The following is a 17,038-nucleotide window of genomic DNA, read 5'->3' as shown; positions in this document are numbered from 1 at the left end:
TGGCCAGTTGGCCGATGTCACCACTATGCAATGTGAGGACAGCTCTCTTCTCGGTTTCATGCTTTTTTTCATAGAGCCTTGATTTAAACACGCTTCAGCTCTTAAATTATTATGCAAACCCACACACACACACACACACTAAAAAAAAACAACACCCTTTCTTCTTGGCTTCCCATGGCTTCCTCAATGAAATCCAACATAGAATATTTATGAAGAAGTACCTGGGCTTATGTGCATCTTCTCACAGATTATTGTGATCACCTAGAACTGCATAACTGAGAACTAAAAGTCTCCCATTCAGCTGGCTGTGGGGCCATGTGTGGAGGAAAGACAGGCCCGCAGTTCCCAGCAGAGGCTTAAAGCCAACCTTGGAATCTGAGAGGGACACATATCTTGGAGTTTAAGGACAAGCAGAGTGAGTATTCAAGACCAAGGGAGCCTAGATTTTAATTCCGGAGTCTCTAGTCATTGGGAGGATGGCCATAGCCAGGCCAAGCATCAACTTTGTCCTCTAAATGGGGATGATAAAAACCTGGCCTCCCTCTGCAGGGTGCAAAGTCATTGAGATCCTGAATGTGAAAGCGCTATCAGAACTGCTCAACCATGGCGCCATCAGTATTGCCTTATTCCATTTGGTCCCTTCCACCCTGTGGGATAACTGTAGAAGCAGGAGACTAGACAGTGAGAGTGTATACTGAAGATGACGCCTGTGTTCGTCTCTGCTTTACTTCCTGCTACAGTTATGGTTCTCTGGAAAAAGGAATATTTAAATTTAGCATCCCCTCTCCCCCGCCACCACACACATATTTACATGCAGCTGTGGATGGTTCAATTTACCCACTATCGACTGAGTCATGTCATTGTGCGGAAAGCAGATGTGACTCCAGTGGCTGCCCTCAGGAAAGTGGGGTGCTATTGAGATACAATTTCATATCAAGGGCGGCTCAGCCAAGGGAGCTGGCTTGGGAGTGTGTTTTCAGCAACTTTGGTCAGAGACCCATTCAAGCACAGGGCCTTGGCTACTGGCTCAGACTCCAAGTGAAGGAGGGAAACAGTACTAACAATGAGAGAGGACTTGCCCGAGAACCTTGAGGCCAATGGGATGGATGAAGGATGTTCTCGATTTTGAACCGGTTCACAAAGGGGCGGATTAGGAGTGAAACAGAGGTTTCCTCTCAGCTGCTCCCCAAGCACTAAGCGACGAGTTTTGCCTTTCCCTGGAAAGGTGAGAAGGAAAGTTACATGAGTTGGATTGGCATGTCTGCACCGTCGCAGTCTGAGTGAGTGTGGGTGTGAGTGGCCTGGGATGGAAGGGCATCCTGTTCAGTGTGGGTCCCTCCTTGTGCCCCGAGCTGCCGGGAGAGGCTCTGGGCACCAGAGACCCTGAACTGGTAAATGGGTTGAAAAAGAATGATCTTGCTGACCAGTGTGGCTCAGTGGTTGACCATCGACCCACGCACCAAGAGGTCACCAGTTCGATTCCTGGTCAGGGCACATGCCCAGGTTGTGGGCCAGATCCCCAGTGGGGGGCATGCAGGAGGCAGCCAGTCAATGTTCTCTCTCATCGATGTTTTTGTCTCTCTCTCTCTCTCTCTCTCTCAAATCAATAAAGATAAAATATTTTTTTAAAAAAGAAAAGAATGATCTTGTTTTTATGCATCTTTCCAAAATGTTATGTACTGTATAGCTGACATTTATTCCAATGTTTAATATTAGAAGTGTTTTGGGTTTTACTTAGAAATTTGGTGATGTTTTTGCGACCAGAAATATCCTGTAGGAACGTAACATTGTCTTCTATCAATTAGCTTATGGTAACGTTGGTTTTGGTCTGCATCGCTTCACTTAACATGGTGGTTTCCAAGCACCTAGCCATGATGTTAAGTGAGCACTTACTATGTAGGACAAATGGAGCCTTCAAGCCTCTGGCTGATGCTAGTTTAGGAAACATGCACAAACCACCTTCATATTAATTAGAAGAAGGAACAGCCCTGAATAACGAGTCATGAAAATTAGATTCTGGTCCTGACTCTGCCACTGGAAAGTTCTGTGACTTTTGGGAAAGTCATTTAGTATCTCTGGGCTTGGTTTTCTAATCTATGAAATGAGGAGTTTGGACGAAATGAGCTTTCCCCAAAGTGTGTCCTTCTGAATATTATTAACTTTCATATTTAGAAAAGGTCTGAGAAACTTACTTTTTCGGAGGAGTTCAGTTCGACAAAATGAAAGAAGCGTCTTTGCTGCAGGTCTTTCCAGGTGTTTAATATGCTAATGTGCATTGTTAAGCTCCAAAAGGCACATATAACATATTCAATATTTTCCGATGCATTTGCGTATGAAATCACTTGTGCACGGAGCATTTCAGCAAGGAGCAGTCCGAGGAGATTTCTTTGAGACACACTGAACCAGATAATCTTCAAGTGTCTTTTCATTCTAATACTCTTACTCTATCTAGCTGGACTAGAACTGAAGAAAAGGGCACGTGTCACCTGTAAATGACACGTGAAAGTGGGCAGGTTTTTAATTTTCACCTGCATCTTCTTTGGACGTTTCTCTCCTTTTTAATGGCATTGCCAAGCCGGCTGTCGGCCAAGCAGTACCTCAGTGGCGGCCTTGACTCTCAGCTGTCAATCTGTCCGTGGCTAAACCCTCACAATCCATCCTTTGTTCTCTCTGAAACTCATTTCCATGCCAGTAACCCTGCTTCCAGGCTTGCCTGGTGGACCTATTTCTTGATTATTTCTTTGCTGGTGGAAACACTGAAAATCTCTCTAACTAGTGAGGACATGAAAGGTGCCTTCTCTCTGCTTGTCTATTCTTGACCTTGATGCCAGAGGTTTTCTTTTAAACCATGCATCTAATCAGGTCACCCCCTCTTCTCAAAAATCTTCAAAGCTCCCACATTGTTACGGAATAAAAATGGAAATTCGTCAAGGTCATCCAAGGTCTAGCCCTTACTTATTCCATCTTTCTTATCTCTATGAGCCAAGCTCCTGGCTCCTTAAAAATAATCTTATTTCATGCTTTTTCATCTCTGTGAATATAATTTTTTTCCTCTTTAGGTTGCTCACCTCTTATATAGCTTGTTATTAAAACATGCACCTACAATAAAACATCTGTATCATGCAAGACCCTGCTCTCAACCCACCTCCTTCTTTGGAACTGCCCTCGCATTCTCATTTAGATGGGCGTCTCCTTCCTCTGCACTTGGTTAGAGCCTCCCTGATCTCATCTTCCCCCTGCCAATAGTAGAGTGATTTTTAAACTCATGCCAGTCATTCTTCAGATGATGGGTTGATGAACAGGAGAACCAGTGATGACAGGGCTGAGCTCAACAGCTCAGCCTGATCCCATTCATTTGTTCGCTCACACGACCATCATGTTCCAGACCCTGGGGAATATAAAACATGGATAAGATCCTGCAACCAAGCCCTTGGGCCCCCCAGCATGGCTCCAGGTGCTCAAGGAGAGGCCCCCGTGGACAGTCCGTCCCAGATTCCCCCACATCTTTCTGAGCAGCGATGAGCAGTGAGCACCAATGAGCAGTGAGCACCGTGCAGGCCCCAAATGCTGCTTCTGTGATAGCTCCTTTGGCGCAGGTGGTAAGATCCTCTCATTTGAGATCCTTCATGTTCTTGAAACCCATTAAAAAGCAAACAAACAAACAAGAAAACACCTGTCCTTTGATCCAACTTCCAAAGCCTCATTTTCAGATTCATCCTATTAGGGCTCTGGAACAAGCCTGTGCTGAACACTCCACAAATCCTGGTGCACTCCTGGAGTGTTATTTACTGTAACCTCCATGAAGTGTGCGATAAACACACAGAAGTCCCCAAAGCTGGAGGCTGGAGAGATGGAGCAGGAAGATAAATAAGCTTTGATGCTGGTTTCAATGGATGGTAATTTCTTGCTTCTACGATGCTCCACAAACACAGCTGTCGGAGCGCATTGTGTAAATCAGATGCTAATTAAATTAAATTCTCACTAGAATTAAGGCAGCAAAGTATTTTGTCTTGTTTCCTGCAAACGAGGCCTCTCAATCAAGACAGCTGGAGCACTGGCATTTCAGGTACGTGGAGCGAACAGCTGCAATGAAGCAAAGCAAGCGCTTTCATAATTAAATTGCCATCAGTATCAGGAAAATGGATGGCATTTTGGACAACATGAGTAATGTTAAAAATGCGAGCAATCTAGCGGAAACAGAGCTGAACTGGGAAAGAAGAGAACTGGGTTCTGATGTCAGTTTTGGCAAAATCATTTCATCATCTTACAGCTCTGAGGCCTCTTTGCCTGCTTCCTCCCACCCACCTCCCTGCCCTCCCTCCTTCCTTCTTTCCTTCTGGATATTTATTGAGTGCCAGCTACTGCCAGGCAGTCTACTGGGTCCTGGAGACACAAAGGTACAAAAGATGCTCCCTGCCCTCTGGATGCTCCTGGTCTTTTTGAAGAACCAGGAGGTGGGACTCCAGATCTAGGCCCCTTCCGAGACTTACAGCACTGTCATTCCAAATATAAACTTGCATTCAATCAGCGTGTCCCTGCCACTGGCCTCCAGTTTTTAGTCTAATTGGAAATAAAAGCAGATATAAGAAAACATCACCTCAATTATGTAGGGAAGTACTGAGGCTGGCCCGGCTGGTTTGACTCAGTGGATTGAGCGTCGTCCCATGAACTGAGAGGTCCCAGATCGATTCTGGGTCAGGGCACATGCCTGGGTTTTGGGCTCGATCACCAGTAGGGGGCATGCTGGAGGCAACCAATAGATCTTTCTCACATCGATGTTTCTATCTCCCCCCCCCCCTTTATTCTTTAGGAGGAAAAAAAGTATTGAGGCTGAAACTTGGGTAAGGAAGTCATTCAACAAATGCTTTTCTTCATTTACTCATTCATTCGTTGATGAAACATTTACTAAACACCTACAATGTGTCAGGTTCTGTGCTGGGTGCTGGGGATGCCAAAGGGACAGTCTCTACCATCAAAGAGCTTCCAGTTAATTGGAGAGGCTAATACCTAAAAAAGTGAATTATAATAAAATGTATGATAGAATCATTAGAATAGGATGCACAGGGAGATTTTTTTTTATTTTAATTAATTTATTTTTTTCATTTATCTTCAGATAGAGTGGGAGGGAGAGAGGGAGGAAGAGAGAGAGAGAGAGAGAGAGAGAGAGAAACATCCACATGAGAGAGACACATCGAGTAGTTGGCACCCACATGACCCCAACCGGGGCCGGGGACAAACTGCAACCGAGGTATGTGCCCTTAGCAGGAACCGAACCCAGATTTCTCTGGTCTGCAGGCCAACGATCCAACCACTGAGCCAAACCAACCACTGCAAGGGAGATACTTTTTAAAAAATAAACCAACTCAAAAGACTACTGAAAGTATCTATTTCATCCTTTTAATTGTCTCTAGAAAGCACAGGATAGCAATGCCTCTTACAAATACAGTCTGATACCAAGTGATTACTTACTCAAGAATGCATGATGTGCCCTGGCCAGTTTGCTCAGTGGTTAGAGCTTCAGCCTGCGGTCCAGAGAGACCCGGGTTCAGTTCCCGCTAAGAGCACGTACCTCAGTTGCAGTTTGTCCCCGGCCCTGGTTGGTCATGCAGGTGGCAGCCACTCGATGTGTCCCTTTCACGTCGATGTTTCTCTCTCTCTCTCTCTCTGTTCCTCTCCCTCCCTCCCACTCTATCTGAACAAAAAATGGAAACATGTCCTCGGGTGAGGATAAAAAAAAAGAAAAGAATGCATGATGTTACAACAATAGAAAAGTGAAAAACCAGACTGGTATATTCACGTAACAATGGAATACAACCCGGCAATAAAGAGGAATGAACTACGGATACAACAAAACTAAATCTCAAAAATGTAACGAGTGAACGAAGCCTTAAACAAGAGAGTACAGACTGTATGAGGCCATGATGGTAAAGCTCTGGAACAAAACAAACTAATCTGTGATGGGAAGAAGTCAGAGGGTGGCGGCCTCTGGGAAGTAGGAGAGGGGATTGCTTGGGAAGGGGCATGAAGGTTCCGGGTCATGTTCATGTTCTATACGTCGGCAGCAGTTTGGACTACACAGCTGTATCCATTGGATGATACAATGCATACTTAAGATTTGTGCATTTCATTTAATATAAATATTACCCCAAATGGAATAAAAAAGAGATATTGAACTCCAGGTAGCGATCTGCATACTGAAGTATTTAGAGGGAAGCATATCGATGTGTGCAATTTTTTTTTTCAATTTTTATTAATTTATTATTGTTACAGATGTTTCTCCTTTCTCCCCCCCTAGACACCCTCCTCCTGATCCGGCCCCTACCCCCAGCCTTGTTGTCTATGTCCATTGGTTACGCGTACATGCATGTTAGTTCTGTGGTTTATCTCATCCCTCCCCCTTGCCCTCCTCCTCTGAGGTTTGTCAGTCTGAACCATACTCCTTTCTATGTCTCTGGGTCTATTTTGTTCATCAGCCCACCTTGTTCATTATATTCCACAAATAAGTGAGATCATGTGGTATTTGTCTTTCTCTGACTGGCTTATTTCGCTTAGCATAATGCTCTTCAGGTCCCTCCATGTCGTCTCAAAGGGTGAGAGATCTCTCTTTCTTACAGCTGCATAGTGTTCCATTGTACATATGTGCCATAGCAATTTACTTTTAAATGCATCAAAAATAAGATGGATTCGTTAATGAATAGAAGGATAAATATAGAGATAGATATGAAACAAGTAGAGTGAAATATTAATGGTACAATCAGGTGGTGGACGTCGGGTGTTCGCTGTCATCTTCTTTCAGCGTGGCTGTCTTTAATAATACAGTTGGGGAAGTGGAAAGGATACGTGCTGTCCCCAAAGAGCTGGGAGTGATGCCTGTTTGGGGTTGGCAGCAACAGGACGGAACGGGGGCTTCCAGCCGGTTTCCTCTTTCTCCGGGAGCCTCAGTGCGGGAGGACAGGCGGGGCGGGGGAGAGACGGAGAAACCTTGGGAACCCAAGGGGAGCTGGCAGAGAGGACTAAGCAATCTGGACTCTTGCCAGGGTAAGTTGCTAAAATGCAGAGAGATCCAATTTGTCACCCCAGGCAGGCTTGGTATCTGGACAGGGAAGGGGCTGGCACAAGTCTTTGTCATTTTGCCAATGTACAGATCTCATAACTGTCTTCCCAGAGTGTCAGGGATAGGAGGTTCAGGTGTCTCGTTGCGACACTCCGAGAGGTCTGTTCTAGGGCAGCAATTATCCAGAAGTCTCCGGAACAAAGGGAGAAAAGGCTGTAAAGCAATACGTTTAAATGTTACTGGCTAGATGCTAATTTCTGGATCCATGCAGAATGAAATTGGACTAAAGGATGATTATCCCTTCCTTCTCTTGAAAAGCAAGGGAAGGCTTGGTCTCTTCATTTATAATCCAACAGATTTCTTCCCATATTTAAAAATCTCAGTTCTATGATCCTTGATTGCACGAGGAGAAAAAGATAGAACTAGAGCAAAGTTGCTGCCTAAGGTGGTACCTGAAAATGACAACCGAGAGGAGAGACTGAGAAACACTGATGGATAAACTTTTTAAAAATTTTTTTTATCGCCCTGGCCGGTTTGGCTCAGCGGTTAGAGCGTTGACCTGCGGTCCAGAGAGACCTGGGTTCGGTTCCCGCTAAGGGCATGTACTTCGGTTGCAGTTTGTCCCCGGCCCTGGTTGGTCGTGCGGGTGGCAGCCACTCGATGTGTCCCTTCCATGTCGATGTTTCTCTCTCTCTCTCACTCTCACTCTATCTGAACAAAAAAGAAAAAAAAATGTCCTCGGGTGAGGATAAAAATATCCTCACCCGAGGACATTTTTCCATTTTTTGTTGTTGTTGTTGTTCAGGTAGAGTGGGAGGGAGAGAGAGAGAGAGAAACATCGACGTGAAAGGGACACATCGAGTGGCTGCTACCCGCATGACCAACCAGGGCCGGGGACAAATCGCAACCGAGGTACATGCCCTCAGCGGGAACCGAACCCGGGTCTCCCTGGACCACAGGCTGACTCTCCAACCGCTGAGCCAAACCGACCAGGGCTAAACTTTTGGTAAGTACCCACTGTGTGCAGGCAGATAGCATAGGGCTGGGAGCTTTGACCTGAATCATCCCGCGATCACACTGTGACCCTGAGCCTCACCTCCACGGCACAAATGACGTTCAGGCCCCCTATTGCTTTCCATGACGGTGCCTTATTTCTTCGCGAGGAGATGCAGCCGAGACGGCAGTCATTGATTTCAGACTTCCTCAGCATCAGGGTCAGGTCCCATTAAGTTCTGAAATTGATTAAATGAACCTCAAACAGCAATTTAAAAAAAGAAATGGAACAGAAAAAGGAAATATCATAGAGCAGGTATGAAGATAGGTCGTTTCATGAAATTTTTTGTTTTAGTGTTATGGGTAAGTGTGTATACTGGATTTCCATGGTAAATGTTTCTTTTTTTGTTCTCACCCAAGTATACTTTTCTATTTATCAACAGATAGAGTGGGAGGGAGAGAGAGACAGAAACATTGATGTGATAGAGCCATGTTGACTGATTGCCTCCTGCACGACCCGACCAGAGCCGGGGATGAAACGCAACCGAGGTATGTGCCCTTGGCCGGAATCGAACCTGTGACTCATTAGTCTGCAGGCTGACGCTCTAACCGCTGAGCCAAACTGGCCAGGGCAGTAAATGTTTTTCTTTATCTGGGTCAAGGTTAAAAATCTGAAGAACACTGATCTATTTCATTGCACTGAAATGTACGATGGTTTCCATCCCGTAGACATATCAGAAGTGAATTATGTGTGTTAAAATCTTGTTACAAGAAGGGATTGTCTGCTGTGTTTCTTCGGGGATGATGTCAAACCAGCTCATAGAACAAATAGATGGCAGAGGGTAAGTAGATAGAAAGGTTTGTGATCAGACAGTTTTCCTGAATAATCACTTCCCTGAACGGTGCACATCACGTGGCAGTTACTGAATCTCAGAGTAAACTCGTTCGAGCAGACAGCTTTCCTTCACTAATTACACTCATCCTCACATCACTTGTTACATTCATCAGTTATAAATCATTTTCTTCCTCTTCTCTCTAAAGACACCCTCCACATTTCTTAAGCCCTCATGCAATCATCTGAAAACACATTTTATAAGTCTCTGGAGTGGGGAATGTAGTGGTAGGAGATGATGGAGTTGTGCTCTGAATTATTTAAGGCAGCGTACATCATGAGCGCCTGACATGAGAATTCCATGTTTTGAATGGTAGTTCAGAACCAAAACCCAAGAAAGGTAAACCATAAAGAAGACTACAATTCCTGTGTGTGTCTTTCCGAACATAGTGCTGACTCGGTTGGTTTGTATAAATCATTTTCCGACACCGGAAAAGCAACAGAATCTTGCAGAGTGTGCAAAACAATTTCTTACTCTTTTGGCACGTGCCTTTTGATTTTGAAGAATGCTGCTTCTGTACCTTCAAAACAGGTTTTCAAGATCTCTGTACCCTGGGAGCTGAGGAGAGGGGAATAGAGAGTGGAAGGGTCCATACTGCCACCATCGCCCAGAAGCGGAAACCTGAGGTCTGAGAACTGACTCATGCCAGGTACATGCTAGTCTTTCCTCTTCTCTCCCAACTTTCAATGTCAAAATATAGCAAACCCACAGAGAAATGGAAAAAACAGCACAAGACACATCTATGTAGTCTTCATCTATTTTGGTTCACCAACTGTTAACATTTTGCCATGTGATTCCTTTCATAGATAAATATATAGATATATGGATATATATATATTTATAGATATAAAGATATCTATAAAGATCTATATATCTGTATCTCTTTACTAATTAAGTTGTAGACATCACGACAATTTATGCCTAAATACTTCAGCCACGGTCTCCTAAGAATAAGGATATTCTCCTATGTGATTGTGATATTTAACATTAAATCAGTAATCTCTCCCTAATCCAGAGCCTAACCTAAATTTTCCCAGTTGTCTCCGCATCTGGTCTTCTTGACCCTGGGCCAAGATTCCAGTGCTCAGCACTTCCAATTCCCAGAGTCAGTGTTTCCCTGAAGTCCCAGTCCATCTTCCTTACCTCTTGGGAGGGATCAGACCCCACAGCCAGGACTGCGCCTGAGTGTCTGACCCCCCAGCCCCACCAGCACTGAGGGATGGAAGGAATGTGACTGACACATGGGAGAGGGGAGAGGGGGAGAAGAGGAGAGGGGCCGAGGGGCCGGCTGGGTGGAGGGCCTCCTGCCAAGCACTGTTCTGCCTTCAATCCTGAGAGGATGAGCCAGGGAGCGTTGAGGTGTGGGGTTTTCTTTCCAAACAAGCCCCTCTAGGAAAGATCTACGTGTTTGGGGGGTTATTTACACGTAAGCCAAGACCGAGTCCATTCTCCTACTATGGCACACAGGCCTTCATGAACCAGCTTCTGTTCATCTCTCCAACCTCCCCTCCCTCCCCTCCTCCCAGCCCACTGGGCCAGCCTTCCCCTGACAAGTAAAGTTCCCTCTGACCTCTAGGCTTTTGCACAGGGTTCTTGTGCCTAGAATCCTCTTCTCCCATTTTGCCGGGTCTCCTCTGAGCGCCCCGGCCCCCTAACCTGAGCGGGCGGCTCCTCCCCTGCTCCCGAGGCCCTCAGTCCCCACTCTGTGCTGATGGGCTGTGTACCCACCCGGCTCCTGCAGCGTTCGGTACACGGTTTATCACCTGCTGAGGGAACGCTTCTGGCCGAGATATCGGCCCCCTGTAGTCCCTGCCTGGTTCAGGCTCGGTGTTCGGTGCATAACGAGGATTATAGGATGGTCTCTGCGTCCTCGGGGGGCTACGCTCGAGAGAGGGAAGGGAAGCAAGTCTAACGTGCACAAAGGCCCGAGCGCAGTCCGAGAAACCGGGGAAGAAACGGCTGCCACAGTGCACGGGTAGATCCCACTGTGCCGAAGAACCACCCAGGGGGATTTGCTAACGACACAGATCTCTGGTCTCTACACTCTGAGGTTTGATTTATTTATTTTCCTTTATTGATTTTAGAGAGAGAGGAAGGGAGAGGGAGAGAGAGAGATAGAAACATCAATGAGAGAGAACATCGACTGGCCGCCTCCTGCACGCCCCCCACTGGGGACCAGGCCCACAACCTGGGCATGTGCCCTGACCGGGAATCGAACCGGCAACCTCTTGGTGCATGGGTCCACACTCAACCCCTGAGCCACACCGGCCGGACTACACTTTGAGGTTTTAATCAAGAAGGTCCAAGGGTCTCTTGATGTAAGGGACCCAAGAGACTGCTGTGCTGGAACATGACAGAACTTAGGAACCACTGGCCGCTGAGGGCTAAACCTTCCTGAGGTGGCGGGGTCACCGAGGGGGCCTCCCCAGCTTCTGTGCCAGTGTGAGAGTGAGGAAAAGACAGCCCTTGCAAAGCATGCCACCCTGGCACTCGGCCTGGTGCGCGGGGGCTGCACTTCTGCTTTCGCTGGGCCCTTGGTGGATGTGTGTAGAAGGCACAACCTGAACATACAGACACAGCAACTCTACCCACAGTGACACAGGAGGAACCATCAGAGGTGCCAATTCAGAGCCACTTCTTTTCATGTACCAAGAGCCACTGCCCTAGCCTCTTCTCTACATGGCACCAATGTGGTCCCGCGACATGCATCTCAGTCACCAAGCGAGAGAAGGCACAGGGGAGCGTTCTGTAAGTTGTTAAGCACCATACAACTGTGAGAACCGGTTCGCTTCCATAACTCTCCTTCCTCCATGTTTGGCAATCCTCACCAGGAAACTCATGGAAAAGGCCCCATGTTGTTTTTGAAAGTGGTCACTAGGTGTAGCTATTAGTTAAGATAACATCTTGTTAACCTATCCCTTGGCTCCAAAATACTTTTAATTTTTGTAGAGGTACTGACATTGTTTTTTCTCTATTTGATTGTAAGAATTACACATTGTGTTTCCCATCATTTACAGTAAGATAATCCAAAGTCAAGTAAGGGAGAGAAAATGTCCTTAGATTTTATATTTCTTTTTTCCTTCTTTCATGCCCTTGATTTTAATCATCATCTAGCTCACCGTAATGCCTGCAATGCAGTTAATCTCCACATCAATCTCTATATCATTCATTCAACAAACATTTATTGAGCATTATGTGTGTGCCAGGCATTGGGTGAGGAGCTGCAGATACAAGAGCGAATGAAACAGACAAAACACCACAGCTTACTCCATAGCTCTTTCTGGGACAACAGACCCCCCACTACCAACTTTCTGTTGGGAAATGAGCTAAACAAACTCTCCGGTCTTTCTGTTTCCCACCCTGAACGTCTCCCGAGATTGCATCCATGCAGCTCAAATGCCTCTCAAACTCATCTCATTCATCTTGAGAACCATCTCTTGCCTTGAACAGAACCACCACTCATTCTCTCGAGTCACCAAGTCAAAACCTCACTTTCCTTGGGAAGCTCTCTGTCCTCTTTCCACTCCCAGCTGATTGTCACATCCAAGCTTGGAGCAGGTCTTCCCCTTCACCTCCTTCCCCAAAGCCATCACTGACATTGACATTTCTTGCCTGGGCCAGGGTGAGAGACTCCTACGTGGCTCTCCTGGCTCCTTTTCCTCTTTCATTCAACAAATCCTCTACACTGTTGACAAAGTGATGATCTTGAAGGGTACTTTTCATCATACGACCCCCACTTCCATTCTTTATTATAAAATAGTTGAACTCTCTTTAGCATCTAAAGCCCTTTCCAGCATTTGCTCCATCCTCAATAATCTGCACTCTACCTCTGAATGAATAAAAAGTGGGTCAAGAAATATTTGTGTGTCAGGCATTGGGTACCTATTACTGGGACTTACAGATGCTCGATAAATATTTATTTAATTTGAACAAGGGGGGAATTCTGCTAGAATAAAGGCAATTATACATTTTTGCTTGAAATGTTAATGATAATATATTGTTTGTTCTTTTCTGTTAAAACAAACAAACAAAAAACCAACTTACTGGGTTCTTTTCTGTTCCCTTGATCCCCGGAAGGAACATTCGGGCACCTCGCTGGTTCTGTAGCTTCATCCGTTTCTTACTATGTTCCCTCTCCTGATGATATCGATGAAGAAAGTATCTGGCAAAATTCTTCAGAGCCACATCATTGTGGTCAAAGAAGCCAGACTTTACATTTAAAGCAGTAAGACTTTATATTTCAAGGGGATGGTCAAGAGAAGCTGACTGTCTAAATTTCTGAGTCTTCAGATGTCAGTTTATCTAAATCTAAATAAATTTAGGGCAAACAGACATAGTCAGAATCAATCTTTAGCATACTACTCTGAGTGTGATCTTTAAAATCCAAAAAAGAGTTGGTATTAAAGAGTTACCTTGACAGTTGAACTTTTAGAGAATGAGAACCCTTACCTAGAAGTTTAACTTTCTTTTGTTCCTTCCTCTGAAACTGTTGCCTATTTCTAAAGACTTTTTTTTTTTTTCTATCTCTTGCTAAACCTTAAGATCTAGGCTCCACTTTCAAACTTCAGGATTTCTAGAGAACAGTTTCAGAACTCCCCTCCCCCCCACTTAATCTCAATCACGAACAAGTCATCTTTTAAAAATATTTTTAAAATTAATTTGAGAGAGTGAGAGGAAGAGTGAGAGAGAGAGAGATCAGTTTGTCATTCCACCTATTTATGCCTTCATTGATTGACTCTTGTACTTGCCCTGACAAGGGATTGAACCCACAACCTAGGCATAACGCTCCACCCAACAGAGTTACCTGGCCAGGACCCATGAACAAGTAATCTTAACCTTAAATGTTCTCTTCCTTTCTATCTTTTAGCTAAACCTTAATTTTAAATCTTAATTTTAAAAGTGTAGTCAGACTATCCCCAAAGAACTTTTTGGTATTAACTCCAGCATGAGTAATCCTCAAATTAAATAGGAAAAGAAAGCTATATGTTTCATAGGTTGTGCTGTTAATACAATAGTTTCCACATAAAGTTGAGCGAGGAACCCTGCTCTCATTAACTCAATGGCGCGATAAAAAAGAATGAACTGCAGTTACTCCCAGCAGTTTCGGTGAGTCTCACAGATATAATGTTGAGTTTAAAAAGCTACTCAGAAGAGTAAACACTGTATTATTGCATTATTACGAAGTTCAAGAAAAGGCAAAACCGATTCCAGTTATCGTGAGGATTAAATAAGCCAAAGTCCTTGGCACAGTAGATTAACTGAAACTAATCAATAAGTGTGAGCTACTATTATTATGCTCGGGGACAGTTACTAAACCCTCTCGGAAATAAATTGTGAGTCCACCTATTTGTGCCTCTTCATTAAGTGGTTTTAATGAAGGGCCGTAAGGTACCCCGAGGAAAGAACGATAGACCAGCCCCCACTAAGGTAACTCCGCTCAGAGAAGTGGGGTCCCGGGACTCGCAGGCAGAGGTGACACTGGCTCACGGAGGGGCAGGTAGCAGAGAAGGGTCAGGCAATGAGGATGGATAGGAATCCTTGCCTGGTTCCAATAAGGTGGGGTTGAGGGGTGTCTGGAAGTTATTTCTGAGAGAAGAGTGGGTGAAGCAGGAAAGCCAGAGTGGGACTTAGGGGTCACCCTCACACCATGGCCCCATCAAGCTACCCCAAATAAGAAAAAACGACAGGTTTGCTTTGGAAACAGCTTCAGGAGAAATCCCTCATCCTTTTCTAACCAGATCACTGTCAGCGCGTTTCTCCTGTACACGAACCTGGAGCAGCCCCTGCGTCCTCGATGCCTTGTTCCCTGAGGCATCAGCCCCTCCCTCATCCTGCCTTAGACACTCTGAGGCTGATGGGCGGACAGGCCCGCAGTCTCCACCTGGCTGCAGAGCAGAGGCCCACAGCTGTCTGCTCCACCCGGCTCAGTCTGGCTGTATGCCGAGGCCACAAATACGCTGTGAACGCCCGGGTCTCTTCGTGATCTCTGGTCAGAATGGATGCGGGCTTGAAAGTGTCGAATAACAAAGGTGCCATCCAAAAAAGGTTGAATCATTTCTTTCTACTTATTGTTCTCCCTTTCCACCTACTCTCCTTTTACTTGGGAATTTTTAGATTCAAAGCAACTGAAATAGTGGTGTGGCACGTTATAGTAGATGCTATCAAGAAGGCTTTGAAAGTGCTTTTTAAAGTACTGTATTCCTTATACTTAGATTTCAGTATATGAATGTAAAAATATCTCCATAGAGTGCTAACTGCACTTAAACTGTCATTGTCAAATTAATGGACAATCATCATCCAAAAGTAATTTTAATCCACAGTAATTATACTGGCACCATTAAGTTCTTTTCAAAATTTGTTCTACATGAGAATGAGTGTAACTCAATCATACTTCAACAACCTGGGCCATTACATAATTGCACTCTGAAACTCATGACCGGTGACACCACAGGTATTTAACAAACACTATTTGATTTTCTTATCCTGATCATGTTTCCTTCTTCCTCGTCTCTTAAAAGAAAAAAAAAAAAAAAAGAGGTATGATGTGGTGAAGGTGTGGGACATGGGGAAGGAGGTATAAACTATGCATTACATTTTTCAAAAGAAAGGACTAATTCAAAGTATGTTTTGGTAATAAAAAAAAAAAATGGAGCCTTAGAAAAAAATTGGGTTGACATTCCTCTAGCTAAAATAAGAAAGACTTGAATCATTCTGTAGACCTTGCAAATAGCCTAAGGTGATGATACATTTTGAGTTGACCTGGGTAGTGTGGTTTTCTAAAGACTGGTCGCATAGCCCTGGCCAGTGTGGCTCAGTTGGTTGAACATCCTCCTATGCACCAAAAGGTCACTCACATACCCCAGTTGCAGGCTGCATCCCCAGTAGGGGGCGTGCAGGAGGCAGGCGATCCATGTTTCCATCTCATCGATGTTTCTGTTCTTCTCCCTTCCTCTCTCTCTGAAATCAATAAATACCTATTTTAAAGACTAGTCTCACAAACTTTTCCCCTTGATAAACTGATCTGTGTTAAACCATATGTTTCAAAGACTACAAATCTAGGGTATGCAGTAGTCCTTATCCATGGGAGATTCATTCTAAGACCCTCCATTGATACCCAAGATAATGCCAAGCCCTTTATATACTATACATACATACCTGTGATGAAGTTTCATTTATAAATTAAGCACAGTAAGAGATTGCCTTCAACAACTAATAATAGAATGGAACAATTATGACAATACGCTATAATAAAAGTCACATGAATGTGGTCTCTCTCTCTGTCAAAATGTCTTATTATACTGTACTCGCCCTTCTTCCTATGAGGGGAAATGATCAGATGCCAACCCTATCCCTGAGTCTGTGTAACCATCCCTCAGTTGCAGTAAATGGCTCGGTGTGTCTCATTTCGGGAGAACCCTTGCTGAAGTCTCCCTGCAGGCTCAGTGCTTTCTGGCACAACCTGTTGCCATCAAGGGAAACGTCTTCTGCCCACGACTTAATGCCCTTCCCATCTTAACTGAGCACTTACCACGCACCGTGGCTGTAGCATTTGCAGTCTGAGGTGCGACAGCAATACCAGCACTGATTTCTGTTTCTTCACAATTTCAGAGATAGAAGATTCATTCTTACTGTAGATCTTGGCAATATCAGATTTTTTTTTTCTTAAGTCGAAAGCTTTCATCTTTACGCTTGAAGGAAGCGCCATACAGCTTCTCTTGGGCAGATCTGAATGGTCAGCATCACTACTCTTACGTTTTGGGGCCATTAGTAAGTAAAATAAGGGTGACTTGAACACAATCACTGACATATCTTTTTTTTTTAATTTATTTTTTTTCTTTATCGATTGTAGAGAGGAAGGGAGAGAGAGATAGAAATATCGATGAGAGAGAACATCAATTGGCCGCCTCCTGCATACTCCCCCACAAGGATCAGGCCCACGACCTGGGTATGTGTCCTGACCGAGAATCGAACCAGCAACCACCTGGTGCATGTGTCGACGCTCAACCACTGAGCCACACCAGCCAGACAATCACTGAAATATCTTTTTTTTTTTTTAATCCTCACCCGAGGACATCCTTCCATCTTTTGTTCAGATAGA

The sequence above is a fragment of the Molossus molossus genome, unplaced genomic scaffold, assembly GCF_014108415.1.
Source record: "Molossus molossus isolate mMolMol1 unplaced genomic scaffold, mMolMol1.p scaffold_m16_p_23, whole genome shotgun sequence".
Taxonomy (NCBI): Eukaryota; Metazoa; Chordata; class Mammalia; order Chiroptera; family Molossidae; genus Molossus; species Molossus molossus.
This window is presented reverse-complemented; position numbering follows the sequence as displayed.